The sequence below is a fragment of the Loxodonta africana genome, chromosome 5, assembly GCF_030014295.1.
Source record: "Loxodonta africana isolate mLoxAfr1 chromosome 5, mLoxAfr1.hap2, whole genome shotgun sequence".
NCBI classification, from domain to species: domain Eukaryota; kingdom Metazoa; phylum Chordata; class Mammalia; order Proboscidea; family Elephantidae; genus Loxodonta; species Loxodonta africana.
The window spans coordinates 88,975,460-88,981,459 of record NC_087346.1 but is presented as its reverse complement, the minus strand read 5'-3'; positions in this window follow the sequence as shown (position 1 = coordinate 88,981,459).

Genomic DNA, 6,000 nt, shown 5'->3' with positions numbered 1-6,000 from the left:
AAATAGTAAAGAAATGTTTTTAAAATTTATTTTACTCCTTATGCTACTTCGAGAGAGAGCATGGAGATTTCCTTATATTTGTAAGACTGAACTATTTCCTAATTTCTACTTAGTACAATAATGGAAATAAGGTACAACAATCTATACAGAATATTCCATAAGGACAAGAATATACTGACTTAATTCTTATTTCACTATGTTTTACTCTTATTTTTATAATTTACATTTCTTTAACAGAAGAAGGTAATATAAAATAGTTATTCTAATTCTTTAAGTATGGCAAATTGTTGTAAACAAATATTTCATTTAAAAACACAAATATAGAAATTATGTGCCAGGAACTATTCTAAGTACTATGTAGTCACTTAATCCTCATAACTACCTTTCGAGGTAGGTATTATTATTACCTGATTCTATGGATGGGGAAACTGAGGCTCAGAGCTGCTAGGTGACTTGCCCAAGGTAACACAATTATGGGTGCCCAGAGCTAGAGTTTGAATCCAGGTAAGTTGGCTCACTTGTCAGTGCTACTTCAAAATCATTTTATATTATTCTCATTTACTATGCACAGATTTCTACTGATTAAAATGATCGATTTCATTTATTGAATATGCCTCATTTAATAGTCATAGAACTGTAGTTCCCTAACTTTACTCATTCATTCATTTTATTCACTTATTTAACAAGTATTTATTATGTGCCAAACAGAGTTCTAGATGTTGGGAATATAGAATAAGACATACAGACTCTAATATTATGGAGTTTACATTTTTTTGTAAGCAAAAATTTAAAGAAACGGTGACTGAAATATACTGGGAGGTGAGCAGTTTTCTTGTTAGAAAAATAATTTATTTGAACTTATATTAAGGCTCCTGCACAGTGAAGGGTTAAAAGAGGATGTGTTAAGGGTATGCCTCTTTTTTTTTTTTAAATGTCATTTAAAAATATATGCAGTCTGCAGTCTGGCTTTTTTTTTTTTTTTTTTAGCAAGGGGATTCTTGAAAATAGAGAATGAATTAGCTTTCCAGAAAGGTTTTCTTAAAAATCATTATCATTACTTTATGTTGTTTACTTGGTGGAAAACCATCCTGGTGGAAATCATCGAGGAACTCAGTCAGTTCTTCCCATTGGAAATTAAGAGATGCTATTTTTTTTTTATGAGGGGAAGTAAACAAACTATGCCATAAAGGATCTGAGCAATCCTAGGTGCATTTCCTAGTGGCATAAACAAAGGGAGTATTCTCAGCAAAAGAGCTCAGAAAAGCAGCAGTCTGAGCAAAACAGAGGAGACCAAAGTGAAAACAATAATCCGCAGTAAGGGTAGCAAACTGTAATAAAACTAGTCTTACTAGATATTTAATTACTTGAAGAGAGAGCCTGTAAGCCACAGATGAATATAAACAATCACAAAAACACTGAAAGAGATACCAGATACTTCAGGTGGTAGGAGTCGCAAAGACATGGGGTTTAAGAAAGCCAAAGAGGAAATCAACTCATAGGCGAACCTTCAGTTCATTAAAGTATTCCTAGCTTACTAGTGATGAGAGATTGGTGGACAAAATGTACTTCAACATACAGAACTTACGTGTAGTGACATGTATGTAATGTTTAACTTACCTTTTTAACTTAAATAAAAAAAAATTTAGTCATCATTTATTTATATTTGATGTATTGAGTTTTCACTATTATTTCAAAGTCTTCATATCGAGTTCTTACCAGATGCTATTTATAGCAGAGGTGCCTGAATCTAATGAGACTCAGTAGTTACTACACTGGTGTCCAGGTGGGGAGGTACCAATATCATTTGTATTACTTCCTATGTTGTCTCTTGTAGAGTGGAAAGGGAATATATCACCGCACAGTGTATCATTACACAGGTCAGTTTACTTGAACAGCCCTATTTGGAGGTGACATACCTCTTAAATGTGCTAACTTAACTACCTGTCTTCATGTAAAATTATTTTCAAAATTAAGTATTTTGTACTTTTTTTCCATAGGAATTTTACCCATTTTATATAGACAAAAAAGGTAGGTAAAGACGAGTTAAAAAAATGTTACCATTGAGTCAATTCCGACTCATGGTGACCTCACATGTTACGCAGGGTTTTCTTGGATGTAATCTTTACAGAAGCAGATCACCAGGTTTTTTTTCTGGGGCAACACTAGGTAGGTTTGAATCCCCAAAGTTTTGGTTAGTAGCAGAGCACTTAACTGTTTGCACCACTCAGGGACTCCACGTGAAATATAAAAACTAGAAAACCGAACTCACTGCCTTCGAGTCGTACCGACCTGTAGAACGGAATAGAACTGCCCCGAAGGTTTTCCAAGGCCATAAATCTTTAAGGAAGCAGACTGCCACATCTTTCTTCTGTGAAGGGGCATGTAGGGTCCAACCACCCACCTTTCAATTAGTAGCCAAGCGCTTAACCACTGAGCCACCAGGGCATATCTGTTTATTATGAGGTTATATGATTTTGAATAACACTGAATGCATTCAGAAAGTAGCATATTTTGCTTTGGGTAATAACCATTGTAGTCCATCGAGTATTCCGACTCGCAACGACCCTACTAGACAGAGTAGAAGTGCCCCACAGGATTTCCAAGGCTGTAAATCTTTATGGAAGCAGACTGCCACAACTTTCTCCCATGGAGCCATAGGTGGGTTCCAACTGCTGACCTTTCAATTAGCAGCCAAGTACTTTAGCCACTGCACCACCAGGGCTCCCCCATTGGGTAGTAATATCCATTATTATTATTTTTGTCTACCGAGCATTTTTTAAAATTTCCTGAATATACTCCTCCCTGACCAGAGGGGCTGTCAATCAAGGGCTCCACTTCCTGTATCACAGGAGTGGTACCCTGTTCCAGGCTGGACCAATCAGCAGCCTCCTCAGGACTTTTTTTTTCCCCACTGGAGCCAGTAGGTGGGCGAACTCTATTTTTGTATGGGACTGTTAATTTAGCACTAAGGATAATCTAAGCTCAGAGTGAGTGAGCCTGTCTGTACCACCTTATAGAGATCACTTGCCCTTGAATGAAGCCAGAGGAGAAGAGAGTAAAGATGGGCTAGAGATAGAGATGTTGTTTGAGCCCTTGTACCCACCTTCAGTTATGTCAAATGTAAGCCCCTAGATTTTTAGTTAGATGAACCAATAAATTTCTTCTTTCTGTTTACATTAGTGTTAATTGAATTTTTGTCACTTGCAAACAAAAGAATCCTGACCAGTATGCATATAGTTTGTTTATGCTTAATTAAAAAAAAAAAAGTAAATGTGTAACTTTTAGACTGATAAATTTAAAACTTAAGATATGTTGAAATATTTTAAAACCAATCAAATAAGAACACTTATTATATTATATCATCCATAAAGTTTATGACAAATGTTACGTTTTAGAATATTAGGTAGATTTTTAATTATAACCATATCACATGATACAGCATAGTTGTTAAGGCTCTGGAATCAGACTGTCTGATTTTGAATCTCACCTCTGTCATTGATTAGCTCTCTGGTCTTTGGCAAGTTAGTTGACTTCTCTGTACTTTTTTTTTTTTTCTGTACCTCAGTTTCCTTATCTGTAAAATTGAGATAACAAGGGATCATCCTTAGTGGGTTGTTGTAAGGATTTAATATAAAGTGACCAGCACATAGTTAGGACTCAATAAATATTACCTACTATTATTAATGCAATTATGTTGTTGGGTCTCCAATAAAGAATTATAATGAAGGCTATTAATAGTAGCTGTAGGATTATCGGTGATGAACAGAGAAGGGTAAACTCCTACAGAGTTTGGAGTGGACTAGTGGACTGAAGTCTGAGAAAGCACACTGATGAAATAATATTCTGGATAAAAGCCAACTGATTTGCTGATTTGACAAGCTGTCAGGAAGCCTAAAGCAAGACAGCGCATTTATAGACATCTGTGGTTTTGGTGCCCTCACTAAGGACTGGGATGTTTTTGTATGGGCAAAAAGAGAGTGAAGTGGAAGTAAAATTTTTGTATTATTTATTCTGGTTGATAATTTGTATTGTTGAGGAATTTTAAAGAATATGAAGACCTATAAAGCAGTATTATTTGCATGATCTATTCAAGACATATATTGAAACATAGCCCATACAATCTGAGTATAATTTTACTATTAAAAAAACAAAAACAAAAAACCAAACCTGTTGCCATTGAGTCAATTCCGACTCATAGCGACCTTATACAACTGCCCTATAGGGTTTCCAAGGAGTGGCTGGTGGATTTGAACTGCCAACCTTTTTGTTAGCAGCGGAGCTATTAACCACTATACCATGAGGGCTCCAATTTTACTATTATGTATGTGTATATATGAGAACCAGCTTTTTTTTGGCTTTTTTGAAAGACAGATAGGGACAAGTCAGCAAGCATCATAATCTATTCCATGCACCCCGTTGGATTGTCAATGCTGTTTTGTATCACTTAAAGGGAGGATACTATAAGTAGAGAAGGGGTTATCATTGACACAAGGGACTAGAAAGGAAAAAGGTAGATAGATTTTCCTGAGTAATTCTGATAGTCAGTATTACTGTAACTCATTAGACTATGAGCTATCTATATATCGAGCCTGTGGAAATGATGTACTTATCAACAGAGAATTACTTATACACTCCAAAGGAAGTTTATTGCTAACACCTATGTTTCCCCAGGGATCTGGCTCTGCAAATTAACAGGGAAGATGTCTTTAGTAAATCTATATTTACTAATATAATTACTTTCAGTCTGGAAAATGGTAAGAGAAAATTGTATGTCCTCATCCATTAGTCTAACCAACACAGAGTATGATAGTTTTAAAATTGTGAGTGTCTAAATATTCAACATTAAATCATAAAGAGAGGTAATATGTAAATTAAATATGGTTTGGGAATTACAAACATATTTGATGAGCATATAAACTATGAGCTTTAATCTAAAAGGAACTTCTGCACTAGAGACCAGTTTTAGACATGATCCAGTCTCGATAGTATGTCACTCGAGTGTAGACTCCAGGCTTGTTTGGAAGAGCACATTCGTCTCCCCAGCTTACAATACCAGCAAGAAACCAGGTACCTTTAGAATCTTCACTAACTAGAGGTCCACCAGTCACCCTAGAAAGAAAAAGGATATGCATAATTACTATGATTTAAAGGAGAATACTTCATATTTTTCTCTTTTGAAGTAAACTGGGATTTGAGGACAGAAGGAAAAAAACTAGCTATTTCAATAGGAAAGTGATTTTAGAATTTTTTTTTTTAAAGGAAAATTTTAGAAGTTTATTCCTTTGTCACCCTATACTATAAAATACAGTGTTTTTTTTTATGGTTTAATCATATTTGCTGACTTTTTTTTAAATTAATTTTTATTAGGCTTCAAGTGAACATTTACCATTCCAATCAGTCTGTCACATGTAAGTTTACATACCTCTTACTCCCTTCTCCCACTTGCTCTCCGCCTATTGAGTCAGCCCTTTCAGTCTCTCGTTTCGTGCCAATTTTGCCGTCTTCCCTCTTTCTCTATCTTCCCATCCCCCCTCCAGTCAAGAGTTGCCAACACACTCTCCAGTGTCCACCTGATATAATTAGCTCACTCTTCATCAGCATCTCTCTCCCCCCCGCTGACCAGTCCTTTTCATGCCTGATCAGTTGTCTTCAGGGATGGTTCCTGTCCTGTGCCATCAGAAGTCTGGGGAGCATTGTCTCCGGGATTCCTCTAGTCGCAGTCATACCATTAAGTATGGTCTTTTTATGAGAATTTGGGGTCGGTATCCCGTTGGTCTCCTGCTCCCTCAGGAGTTGTCTGTTGTGCTCCCTGACAGGGCAGACATCGATTGTGGCTGGGCACCAACTAGTTCTTCTGGTCTCAGGATAATGTAGGTCTCTGGTTCATGTGGCCCTTTCTGTCTCTTGGGTTCTTAGTTGTCGTGTGACCTTGGTGTTCTTCCTTTTGCCTTTGCTCCAGGTGGGTTGAGACCAATTGATGTATCTCAGATGGCCGCTTGT